Here is a 14,613-nt window from a genome sequence, read left to right on the forward strand (position 1 = left end):
AATTACACTGTATCACATCACAATTACCATCGGTACTCCGTACATGAACATGTTGCGACATCTGTCCGCTGTACAACATGCTAAATGCCAATTACAAGTTAACTGGAGTGAAGTGTCGGTGTCATAATGACTAAGGCAATAGTATGCTGTTGAAGCAGATATAAAACCCAATATGCATGTGTAAGTGCGTACGGCCGGGAAATGTATTGGTCAACGGACACACAGATGTGTGTATATATATATATATATATATATATACATACAACATATATAGATATATACACATATATATATATATATATATATATATATACACAAAGAAATATATATATATATATATATATATATATATATATATATATATATATGTGTGTTACTGTAGATATACACATGTACATAACTAGGTTACGTTACAGCAATTACTGGTAACATATGTTCACACTGGGCATATGTTAGTGGGAGGTCCAATAAACAAAAGTTTACCTTCCACACCTCCCCAGCTAGGCCGGTGAGACATACAGACATGCAATAAAGGTAAATACACATCTGCTTTCCAGACCACCGGCAGGAAAGTACCAGTGGGAGAGATCTGCAAGGTCTACACTTTAAACATGGATCACGGGGTCCCTTGTGGGACACCAAAAATTTCCCTAATAGAAAACCCAATCATGATTGATGCGACCAGGGTGTAGCCGTACATGGAACAGTAGATTGTGTAAGTCTGATAACACATGGTTTGACAAAACGTACGACATGTGTCCCGAGACGGGGAGAGTGTGCAGTGTGTAGGGGTAATTTCATACCCCAGCTGCGCTCACAGTAAGGATGAGTCATGAGTGCTGTAGAGGGGTGTCAGGTATGGGAATCATGGGTATGCAATAATGGGTGTAAGTGTGCAGGTGTTGGTTGGCAGAGATGTACTAGGCCCGCCCCATGGAAGTAATTAATATTCCTATGTGGGGCATAGCAGACGCCCATACCACCCAAACCTTAGGAGCACATCTACTGGATAGTCCGTAAACATTTGGGAAACACATAGGGACTATATCAGTGCCCTGTACCCAATTATCATGGATGCCCGTGATTACGAATCAGAATCTAACACAGTCCTAACTAAACCTTTCCAGAACTAGTGTTATTAGGTCAACAGGTGGTGTAATACACGTAATGACTGACAACATATATATATATATATATATATATCTATATATATATATATATATATCTATATATATATATATATATATATATATATATATATATATATATAACACACACACACACACACACACACACACACACACACAAATATATATATATAATATTATATATATGTTACTGTAGAAATACACATGTATATACCTAGGTTATGGTACAGCAATTACGGGTAACATATGTTCAGACTGGGCATATGTTAGTGGGAGGTCCAGTCAACTAACTCTACCTCCCACACACCCCCAGCTAGGCCAGTGTGACATACAGATATGCAATAAAGGTAAATACACCGCTGCTTTCCAGACCACCGGCAAGAAAGTACCAGTGGGAGAGATCTGAAAGGTCTGCACTTTAAACATGGATCACGGTGTCCCTTGCGGGACACAAAAAATTTGCCTTGTAGGTGAACCAGTAATGGTTGAAGTGACCAGGATGTAGTTGTACACGGAACAGTAGGTTGTGCATGTCTGATAACAAATGGTTTGACAAAACGTACGACATGTGCCCTGAGACAGGGAGAGTGTGCAGTGTGTAGGGGTGTGTTCATACCCCAGCTGCGCTCACAGTAAGTATGAGTCATGAGTGCTGTAGAGAGGTGTCAGGTAGGTGAATCATGGGTATGCAGTAATGGGCCTAAGTGTGCAGGTGTTGGCTGGCAGAGATGTATTAGGCCCACCCCGTGGAAGTAATTAATATTCCTATGTGGGAATAGCAGACGCCCATACCTCCCAAACCTGAAGAGCACATCTACTAGATAGTCCGTAAACCATTGGGGGAGCACATAGGGACTATATCAGTGCCCTGTACCCGATTATCAAGGATGTCTGTGATTACAAATCAGAATTTAACACAGTCCTAACTAAACACTTCCAGAACTAGTGATATTAGGTGGACAGGTGACTGAATACACATAATGACTAATGACAACATGTCTGAGTCATAAACAGCATGTACCTCGACAAATGTGAATGAATACATATGCCCTGTTACTGTCAATGTGGCAGGTTAATAGAACCAATCATCTAAATGTGTCCCTGAGGGTGTTATACAGTGTCCCTGATACAGTGTTCATTCTCCCGCATTCGTATGTGAGAACTGCTAGTGACGGAAAGCGCATATTCCGCTGACTACCTTAAGTAGATGATAGCATAATAGTTTGGGGTTACCACCTGTTTGACTTTGTGAGGGACACTCCCCTCTGGGCAGTTCTGTCCTGCAAAATGAATGTTATTATGGCACATGGCCTGTGATTTCGGGCAAAGAATCCATATATTGTCTGTAGTGGTTGCATAAAATGATTTTGTTGTATCTGAAACACCTAGATGTTATAGGAAACAGTATTAGCAACTATAATGCTACAAGAATAACCTTTACTTATGCAAACCGGTGAAGTAGTAAATTTTCTACTGGCTGTGGGTATGTGTTGCCTTGCCAAATCTGACATGTCTACATATAGGTCCTATATGGCTGCCACCTTTCCAAATGACCTGCTCCGTAGAAATGTCAGACGTACCAGGTCAGAACGTACCTACAGCCATGCATAGTACAGAAATATACGTATTAGCACAAATCAAAGCATAGTCTAGCAGCAGTCAAGTTGCTTATGCTACTTCACATAACATATAGAAGTGTCATTTATACAATAACTGTTACATGCAACTATTAGAGAAACGTAGAATATAATATTGTCCTGTAATCAGGACATTTGCTATGCCTAGATTATTCTTGCATGACACATATGCCTAATGAGGGACTGCCCCACGCAAAGTGGGACAGGTGTTAATCCAAAAGTCTCACTTCGGCCAATTTAAAAGGTGGAAAACCTACAATAGGTATGCGTTAGCATGACCCAGCAGATGGATGTGGTTCCCAAAACACATTTACTTGTCTGCATTGCAGAGTATCGGTTCTCATGTATCAACCAGATGGGAGCAGATTGTATGAGGAACATGCATATAATATGATTAACTCACTGGACAGGCTGCCGATTCCATACAGTCGAACTCCATGCCATCTCCTAATGGTCAGCCATACCCGATACTGTAATCTTGTAGTCCGATGTAATAGGCATCTCAAGGGATCACGCCCACCAAGCGTGAGTGACAATGCAAGCACCAATGTCTGTGCATGTGCAAGTGAGGGAGCGAGTGGGTGTAAGCGTGTTTGGCTACCAGTATGCGAGTATTGCACTGTTAAAGAAATGTGGAGTCTAAACAAGTATAAGAAGCTGTAACCAGAGGTCAGCAGTGCTTAACATTGTGCAAACCCACTCACAACCACTCCCAACTGCTGCAATGTGCCTTACTCACTCCGTATCCAATGGCCTTGTTCTGGCCACAAACAAAGAACCATTCTTTGCAAGTGTTGGTAGCAACACCCTGCGCACACAGCTAATCTGAATTACCAATACACCATGGCAAATATACAGACATAGTACCACACACATACCATACAGCACAGTCATCCAACAGTATAGCAATGTACCGGCAGATATGTCTGGACCACTGGTGTTTGCAGACCTGGCCGTCTTGTGTTTAAGTGTGTGAGCATGCCCAGTATGACCGTTACGCATGTTGTCGACTGACATTACCATCATACCTTCATGTGTTTGAGCATGGCCAGTATGGTCAACTGGATCGCATGTGTTACATGTCCAGGTAGTCAGTACTTTGGTGCCAGCCCCTGCATTGTACACTGACAGGTGGCATGCTGTGTCTGCAGGGTATCCATCGGTCATGTAGTATTGACTGTTGCTGCATTTCTGCACAGCGTGGGGGGATATCCAACTGTATCCACATTCCTACACAGCACCGGGGGGGAGCGCACATGACTGTTACATGTGTACGTTGAAAGGGGGGGCACAGCTGACAGTTGTACACTTTTGCTACTACCATACTGGTATGTCAGGTACTCCATTTCAGTGTGCGGACCTACCTAATGTGCTGGCTAGAGACATACCAGTGTACTCCAGATCCTAGCTTTAATTACCAACATATTGGTCTCTGCCTGGCCTGCTGTAGTCTGTCTGTGTGTGTCTGTGGGGGGTGGGGTCATCCATTGGGCATATTCAGAGGTCATTGTACAGCATTTGTCTGTGCTGGTCTACACCTGTCCAGCTGGTTGAGACATGTGTGGGCTGTATGGACACACATGATGTTCAGCCCATAACCCGCAGTGGGTTAGGGCACCCTGTGTACTAATGGCTACTATTGTGATCCCGGTATGTGCTACAGATGTCATGGTGCCACTATGGATGTGTACTGTCTGCTGGCCTAACATTCGGCCACCAAATTCCCTTGCATGCTCACATCCATACCATAGCTACAGGTAAAAACACATGCTAATACAACTGCCAATTGGTAGGTTGATTGACTTACCTTGAGGGTGTGCCAGACCTGAGGATGCTGCTGGAGGGCTGCCTATGTTGGATGCACACAGTGCACTTCCTATACATGGCTGAGCACAGGTAGTGTCATGTTTGGCATCAGAGAGGGTGACATTCCCTGGGTAACTACTGTGTCAGTGCATATGCTATGCGTTGCCTCTTTGCCAAGGCCAGGTCATACTGGGCACACCTCCTTTCGCCTACTGGATCCGGCTCAGGTAGTTCCTCCTCTCAGTCACTCTGTGCCTGTACAGGCCTTGGCATTGGTGGGGGGCTGTGTAGCCCTGCCCCATGCTGTTCCTGCTGCAACTGTTTCTGCAGGATCATATTGTGTAGCATAGCACATACCATAACAATTTGGGTGCATGTAGCTGGTGAATATTGCAAGGCTCCACAGGATGTGTCCAGACACTGGAACCGTGACCTGAGCATCCCAAACACACACTCAATTATATGTCTTGCCTGTGCGTGTGCCTCATTATGGCATAGTTGTTCAGGTGTGTGTGCATTTCTGATGGGTGTCATCAGCCATGGCTCCAGTGAGTACCCAGCATCCCCCACTAGGTGACCGTAGGGGATGTCCATATTGGCAAATGTGTGGTACAGCTGCGTCAGATGCCATATATCAGAATCGTCATAGCTTCCAGGGCAGCCAGCACACACATTCAGTATAATGTCCTGGGCATCGCATACAACCTGACAGCTGATGGAGGGGATGCCCCTGCGGTTAATGCAGACCCTACCCCATTCACCGGGTGATGCTTTGATGCATACGTGCGTGCAGGCTATAGCACCCACTACCCCAGGGTAGTCTGCCATTTGGTGGAAGAGACGCATATTGCTGGTCAACACCTCATGGGTGTTGAGGAAATGTGCATGCTCACTGGCATGTGGTGACATGACATCCAGGAACTGGTAGAATACACTGGATGCTGGTGCCTGTGAGATCCCCATGATATCCCCAGTTGTGCTTTGGGAGGTAGCTGTGGCTAGTATTCCTAGGCCTACACATACCTTGGTATCCACTGGGATGGGTTTCCCTCGGCCTATTCGATGTGTCAGGTGTGGCCGGCACAGTTCAACAATCTGCTGTAGGAGGTCTCTGTCCACCCCATAGCACTCCACTATCTCTAACTCCTGTAGCCCCTGGTAGGTTACCCTGGGTCTGTACACTCTTCTCCGTCTCCTCACTGTGGGTTGTTCGGCAGCATTCACATCCTCACCACCCTCAGCTTCCTGCACATGTTGGTCTATGTTGTCTGCTGCAGCCCTTCTCATTTTGTTGGATTATTTCGTAAAATTTTCTCGCATGTATACACCGGTGGTGTATAGTGTGGAAAAAACCCATGTGTATGGTGCTTGCTCACTTTATCTTAGTGTTCTGGGCCGGGCTGGGCCTGTAATCTGCTGATTGTGCTAATTATCACCTGTTTGTGCAGCTTGTTCACCTTGACTACTCTCCTACTGCTGTTGTCCCTCCCAATTGCACTAGGCAGGTATAGACACACCCCTAGCTTAGGTGTGCTAAGGCAGGAGCAATCCCGAGACACAGGGCTGCAATGTACGTACAGAATGCCTGACCCCCCCCATGCTTTCACCAATATTCGAGTCCTGCACGTGGCTATTATACACATACACTCTTGGGATCTGCATCACACCCTGGGGATACACAGAATTCACTATTTTCCACCTCGTTTGCATAGTATTGTCTTCTAATGCATAGTTACATGACCCATACTGAGCCTACAAAATAATAACCACTGCTTACTGTCGCGCAGATCCGCACACAACTGGTTAAAAGCACCTTACTATCACCGTATTCGATGTCCCTTGTTCTTCCCAGCAACAAAATAACCGGTCTCTACACACCTGGAACCCAGAACACTGCACACCACAGATGATGTGCTTTACCACTAAGCCATGGCAAATATCCATACATCCGAGGTAATCATGTACAGATCATCCAGCACAGGCATTCAACAGTATGGGACATGTATTCCATCATGTAGATTTATGTGTGCTAATGTCCACATATATATATATATATATATATATATATACACACACACACACACACACACACACACACACACACACACACACACACACACACACACAGTTGGTATGGCTGGGATTAGAACACAGACCTAACTACCTTATCACACTAGCATTACGCAGTTACAGAACGCCCTACTGAGATTACTGGGACACAGCACTCCCAGAGGCATACTTCTGGGTGGGTGACATCATCAGCAATGGAAAAGATGCCGATAGGGATTGTATGGAGTGTAAGTAGTGTAAAAGCATATTACTGTCCCCAGGCAGACGGAGACAAACACACGCCAGTGGCGTGATCAGGACAACTGCCTATCTACGAACCACTATTACAACGCTACATAGATACGAGACGCGCCACAGACAATACACCTTTCAAGACTGTCAATATGACCTTCTAGGAATGCGGACATTGACATGGATGCTGGCAGTTACGATGCACATACCTGTGAACCAGTGTGTTCAATGTAGGAATCCATCCTGAAGTGGTGTATGGCCATCTGTTGTCTGGACGACCACTATCACTATACAGGGTTACAATGGCCATGCCCATACACATAGAGGCACATAACCGACACAAGGTGTCACTGGGCATGCTCACACACTTAGTAGCATACGTCCATTTGAAATGCATTATGTGTCCATCTACACAACGTCATACTGGGCATGCTTACACACTTAGTAGCAAAGGGCTGTTTTGTATGCACTCTGATTCTAAACATGGAAGGGCACAGTGTGTCGATAGTTGTCATTGTTAGCATGAATGCTGCACTACATATATCTGACACTGGTCTTCTACACAATGTCTGCTGCTGTCCGTCACCTTAGATGTATCAATCTAAACCTGGCACACTAATACCACCCATGGTGATGTCCTGCCAGGAGTGGCTACTTCGCCCATATTTTGCCATTCATAGATGAATGTCTTGAGACCAGGTTAACACCCTGACACCTAGAGGACAACTGCATTGTATGTGTATGCTAAACAGTGCTAGATGTCTAGCATTCGTAATCACAGCTGCCAATCTAGATCCAACAATGGGGAATACTGACATCTGTGCAGTGAGGAACACCTGGCTGAAGGCTCAGTTGTGCACAATAGCACTACCACCATATACCTTGGATACAGACATGTGGGCCATAACACTGTTATGGACCACTTCAGGTGATGGTGTCCCCACGTACATGAAGGCCACTCACATGTACTGACCAGTATACCCTCAAAAGCCATCACAGATGTGTCAGGTGCAGAAAACAGTGTCAAAAGCTGCATTCTAGGATGTAGCCCTCAGACATCACCATATCCTTGGACCAGCAACACACATGCATACATGTGGCAGAACACATATTAGTACAACACAATGTGACCCATGACCAGTGGACTGTACCTAGCTCTACAGCAACTGTGCAGACTACCCATGTACTGACACAATTGCATCATGTGTTATGCAATGCAATGATACCACTGTTCGTAACCAGGTTGGCTGTACACATAACAAGGGCCCTGGGTCATATACAGCTGTAACAGATGACTGTTGCTGTACACCAGTAAACACACTCATGTTTGGATATGACATACATGTACCTGCCGTGGATATGTACATGCCCCACACACACACAATACATATGTACATCGCATAGCTGTTGCTGTCCTTCATGCAGACAGGTGGCTACAGCAATTACACACATGCACATGGAAGGTAGGTCCATGGCTGTTGAATGCTAACAGTACATAAGGTGTGATAGCAATGTTGACTGAGTTAACATTCCCTCTGTACTGGTTACCCATGACAACTATCATATCATACAACAGTCCATGTGTCATGTATGTCATCACACATCCACCAATTGCAATGCCTATAAACATGGCTAACTGACAGGAATGTAGGACCTACACACATGTACATGTAGTGGTGTGCGTTCAGCTACCATGCGTGTGCAGTAGCTGATGTTTGCAGGTGATCTGTGTCATACTACAACATGCAGTTGCAATGCAGCCCCATCATTGCCAACTGTATATGGTGAAATACTGACAGTACGGTAAGATGTACATCAGGTATGGATGGATGTGTGGACATAAAGTGCTGGGTCAACTTTTCAGATGGATGTTTGCTGAAGACAGCTCACAGGTGTGTCACAAGCCGTCCTACCATAACATGTGCAAACACTAAGCTATGTTTCTGTTAATTGAAGCGGAAGACATACAACCTACACAGTGGTCAGGGTGTCACTGACTGTAAATCACTTGACACCTGTAACACTTAATACCTCCCGTGTGCATATATCAGCACAATTGCCAAAGGTAGCGTCATTACACATTGTAATGCAGGCAATACTGCTGCATGTCTGTCATACGTATCATAAGATAGCAGGTGTTTGATTCACAGTACTGCCATGTGTGTTTGCTTGTGTGTCCATATATGCCACGTATGGTGAGGAATACATCCCAATTGTTACACACCCCTGTACACTGTTGTAGAGATTTGTACATACTGCAGTGATGAAAGCAACACATAGGCAGGGGTGGGGTGTGTATCACACACATGTGAGCTATCTGTATGTGCATGACATAGGTGCATTCAATTGTGGACTCCATAATGTGTTTGTGTGTGTGTGTGTGTGTGTGTGTGTGTGTGTGTGTGTGTGTGTGTGTGTGTGTGTGTGTGTGTGTGTGTATGTATGGCTGTCTGGTCCATGGAGTGAGGATGTATGTTACCATAGTGAACAGATAGGACCCCTAACCCCTCCAGGTGTTGCATTCTACTACCCTGTTGATGCCATCGATCTTAGGCATTACTGACTACCTGTACATGTTCATTCTCTGTGTCGCATCATGTGGGTGCACAGTATTGTAATGGTGATTACCACATAAGCAGGGGTCCTCATCTCAAGACTATCAAGTGTGTGTGTGTGTGTGTGTGTGTGTGTGTGTGTGTGTGTGTGTGTGTGTGTGTGTGTTACAGTGTCGTTGACCTCGTGAGTGTGGGCGTGTTACTGTGTCTGAATACATGTGTGCGAATACCTGTGTGTGTGTGTGTGTGTGTGTGTGTGTGTGTGTGTGTGTGTGTGTGTGTGTGTGTGTGTGTGTGTGTGTGTGTGTGTGTGTGTAGTTGTGTGTTCTCATCCTATAATGTGAATGTGTATTACTGTTACACAGTGAGGCCTCAAGCTATCAACTGGCCTCTACCCTTGTCATCAGCTAGACCGCTATGTAAACTCCCCACCCCATGTAACTGTACCTATGATGTCACCCGGTATGGATGTCACGTCTCTAGCCACTGTAGCTTAGTACACAGCTCACATGCTCCTGGATCAGTAGATGTGTAGACATCTTTGGAATGTCAGCCTTTCTAACAGTGAGGTTGAAGCTACGTATACCATGCTGGTATTGCCATACATGCCTGTGAGTAGTCCACATTTACACATGGGAAACTGCAAACACTGGTACTCAACGGCACATGCAATTAGACCTGAAGGAGGGAAGCAGGACATCATTACCAACATGCTGTTACTGTTGTTACCAAGATACATACTGTAAACAGAAAACAATGCATTCTAAACCTGTACTATATGGTATGACTGCTGTGTGTCAACAGTACACAACAATTGTAATCAACACTTATCTCCCTATTCTGTTCACCCTGTGCATCAGACCATATGAGCATGTCTCTGTACTGATGGTGTGGATGACAGGGATGTGGCACAGGCATCATCATATGCACAGGGTGATAATATTTGCCAGGGGCCTAGGCTGCACCAGTGGATGACATCATGTGTGTGGGTTAGGGCCTGTGATGTAATTGGCCATGTATGGTTGTTATGCATGTGAGTATTGCGGTGCCCTACAGATGTTTATGGTGTGTGCGTGTATGTGTGCACACAGTTCTGCCATGTGTCTGGCCTACACAGGGGTATTATTGACAGCTCCAGACTTTACAGACCAGGATTTACAGCTCACGGTGTCCTGCCATGGACACGTGACCTGTGCCTGCCAGGGGTTGCATGGGCACTACCAGGCAGAGGTACAGATTAGGTACTGTCCAATGACACATGTCCACTGGAACCGTGTTCCCATTGGGACCATCCAGGGCCACGTCCATGTGGCCTGCTGTTTGCTGGTGTGGACAGCACAGCACCAGCAGCACTACTGCTGCTACTGCCACTATGGGAGCGGGCATGTAAGGTAGCTCATTCACATAGACCTGCACCAGGTGATGTAGCTGGCCTACATCCACGTACCCTATGCCTCACTCCTACCAGATGTTCCAGCACAGACAGCTCACGCTCGCAGATTGCCATGCCATGGTCAAAGATTCCAACCATGCCACCCAATCGACTGTCCAAAACATCAGCAATCTGCTGTTGAGCATTTGCCAGTGCCTGGATGTTGTAATTTAAAGAACGGATAGCAGCCTTCTGAAGCCTCTGCCCTTCTCTGTTCTGCCATTCAGCACGTGCCTGTGCCGTCATTACAGTCTGAAACATGCATTTGGTGACACCAGCTGCAGCGCTCTGTCCTGCAGGGGCATGTCAGCCAGAGGTCCTCCTACAAGCAGCACTGGCCACATGCCTGTGTGGCACATCTCCAGTCATTAGACTGACACCATGGTGTGAATACACACCTTCCGTAGCCACCACACATTCCTGTTCCAAGCTACCACATGCTAACTGCCCTTCCTCTATGGCCACTGGTGATGGGGTATGTGTTGGCATGAGAACTGTGTGCAGGGATGAGGGGGATATAGGTGGAATGGCAAACAATGGCACAGATTCAGCCCCTGACAACTCTGCCTGTGCCTCTAGAATATGTTCATCATCACTGCTAGAGTCTGTGGGGACACTAACATCAGATGGACCGCAGGAGGGTAATGCACCTACATCACCTGTGAAGGCAAACAAAGACTCTACATTACAATACAGAGACACACACACACACACACACACACACACACACACACACACACACACACACACACACACACACACACACACAGACACACAGACACACACACACACACACACACACACACACACACACAGACACACACACACACACACACACACACACACACACACACGCACACACCATGCATGTGATTTGACAAAAGGCATGTAACATGCATGTGATACAGCAGACGGCATGCAGCTCAGACAATAATAGTGGTAGTTATCATACATCCCTGGGTTGCACACAACAGCAAGCATGTGTCATAGCAGAAGCCATGCATTTCACACAATCATGGTAGTAAGCATGCATCCCTGTGTTACACCATGTGGACCAGCACAGGTTAACAGTACACATGGCTGATGTGAGGCATATGACCTTGAAATTAATATGTATTATGACATGTAATCTGCTGACGTGTGCATTGACATGCATACATGTTTGACACAATGGTGTCCTGACACATGTACAGTGGTGTAATGGTGTCACATTGCAGTGTTGTCTGTACACCCTACAGATAAATTGCACTTTTAGCAGATGTGCATGACCATTAAAGGGTATCATGAGGCATCTCTATTGCTATACAGTTTGGATTACACACACAGTGCATAGCCATGATCATGTCCCACATTGCATTTGTGTTCCACACACACGAGTTGCACGGCTGACAGTGATGTCCAACAGCAGCAAGGGAAATGTACTGTATCTGTGGCCTGATGTGGTTGTCTGTGTATGTATGTGGATGCTGTACAGGTGACTACTGTCATGCTGTGACACAGTCATGATGTTCAACACATCTTATGTGGTCGAATTAAGTGACGCCTCCACAAGCTGTGGACAGGCTTGTAGGATGCCCAGTGTTCCACATCTGTAATATAACCATTCAACAAAGGCTATTGTTGGACCATGTGTAGCCAATGTACAACAGGGTGTGCACACAAACACATCACATCTACTGTGTGTTGCTACATGTCTCTGGTCATCCTCGATGACCATGTGTGAACATGTTTTGTCCAAACGGTTGTGATGGCTGTCTATCTCACATGTCTGTGTTGTCCCATATGACATACACCCATAGATGTCAGATACTCCACTGTCCATAGGGTTATGCAGACAAAGGGTTGTATGTTTGGTATGTGGGGTATGTTTTATGGGATAGTGAGACAATGTTGCAGCCGCACCACTACATGTCATGGACATGTCAGATGGCACATCACAATGTGTGCACTCATTGCAGGGGCATATTCCACAATGATGAATCCTGTGGGCTGCCCATGCTCCAGCTCACTGTCTAGTACTGTTTGTGTACCCCACATGTGTAGTTCTGATGTATAGTACATATTCCTACATTGAACAACACCTCCACCGTCGTATGCACAGCTGTCCACACATCTAGCAATGACAGTTTCTGTGGTTTCATGCCAGTTTTTCCCTTAGTTTGTAAGTATTGTACATGGGTAGCCAGTGTGATGGATTAAAGATGCGACCTGTATATTGTGACCGGAACATACATTATGTGTACATGTGTTAACTGGCCACATGGCGAATAGATCTGTGCATTAACATGCTTGATACTTATAACTGTCTCAACTGCAATGGCCTGCTGTCTCTGCGGAATGCCAGAGGTACCTATATAGGGGTGACACAGCAGTATGATCATTATCCATGACTGTATGACAGCTACAGGGTGCAATGTACATGTTAACACATTCGCCAGTACAATAGGATATACTATGGAGTATGGACATGTGTGCATACACAGAGTAGCATACTATAGTATGCAGCATGTGTGTATACATGCCTTGCATATGATGTTACATTACATATTGTACAGTGACACATGCAACTAAATGGGATATAATAGTTATATGTGCAGTAGTGGCTTACCAGGCAACTCCTGGCTCAGTGGTTGAGAGACACCCACCTCCACGATGGTAGCTCAGGTTTGTGGATGCTGTTCTGATGGTGTCCCCAGGTTGGCCAGTAGCTCCTTGGTACGTGTGAGTGGGGGCTGGGTTGGTGGCCCACCACCTGTTGCACCTTGTTCCCTGGTGATTGCATCCGCACGCAGTTTCGCACATCTGATCAGGTCCATGCAGTGTCTGCGCACCTGCTGGTATGTGCGGTTATGGCCACCCCCATCATTAACCCTCCTGCGAAGTTCCTGCCACAGGTCATCACGCTGCTGTGCATGCTGTGGCATATGTCTAAACAAGACATCATAGTTGTCTTTGAGGTAAGGTATAAGGGCCTCATCCTCCAAGCGGGTATAAGCTGGGAGCCTTGTTCGAGGCATATCTGGAAGACATAATGATGGAGACAGGTCACAGTATCTCAGAGATGCACAGAGATACAGCTGCACATACATGTGTATTACATTTAGTACATATGAACAGTTGTCTTTGCAAATCTTCATGACACTGACACCACTGACATGTCTGTGTCACACACGTGACACCCAATGGGGATTGGATATTATCACCATATATGTGTGTCACCTGATTACATTGCTCATACTCCATATGGATGCTGTCTTGATGTGGGCATGTCTGTTTGCCTGTACTGGTGTTCTTACCTATCAGCACATGCCTGGATGTGTCCAAATTAATGCTGTCAACCTTGATGCTGTGTATATGTCACATATCAACACATACACTGCCTTAACGGACATGACCTGTGACAATGCAGACATGCACACGGAAGCCTTTACATGCATGTGTTTTGCCATATACATCTACACAGCACTGTACAGCAGTTCAACATCCTGCCACGTATCGCCTGTGTTGCACATGTGATACACATGGGACAATGGCTAGCCGGATGGTATTTGCAGGGATGGTTATCAACTATAGCATGTATGGCCAAGGTCATCTAGTAGTCTGTATGCCCTGGGCCATGTATGAGCGTAGGATGTAAGGTTTTCTAGCTGTAGCCAATAGCCATGTTTCTGGCGCCAGGTGAAGCAGTGCCACATAACTGATCCAGATGGTTAATGATATATCTACCATGCGGT

The sequence above is a fragment of the Protopterus annectens genome, chromosome 1.part0, assembly GCF_019279795.1.
Source record: "Protopterus annectens isolate FY-2018-M chromosome 1.part0, PAN1.0, whole genome shotgun sequence".
In the NCBI taxonomy this organism is placed as follows: domain Eukaryota; kingdom Metazoa; phylum Chordata; order Ceratodontiformes; family Protopteridae; genus Protopterus; species Protopterus annectens.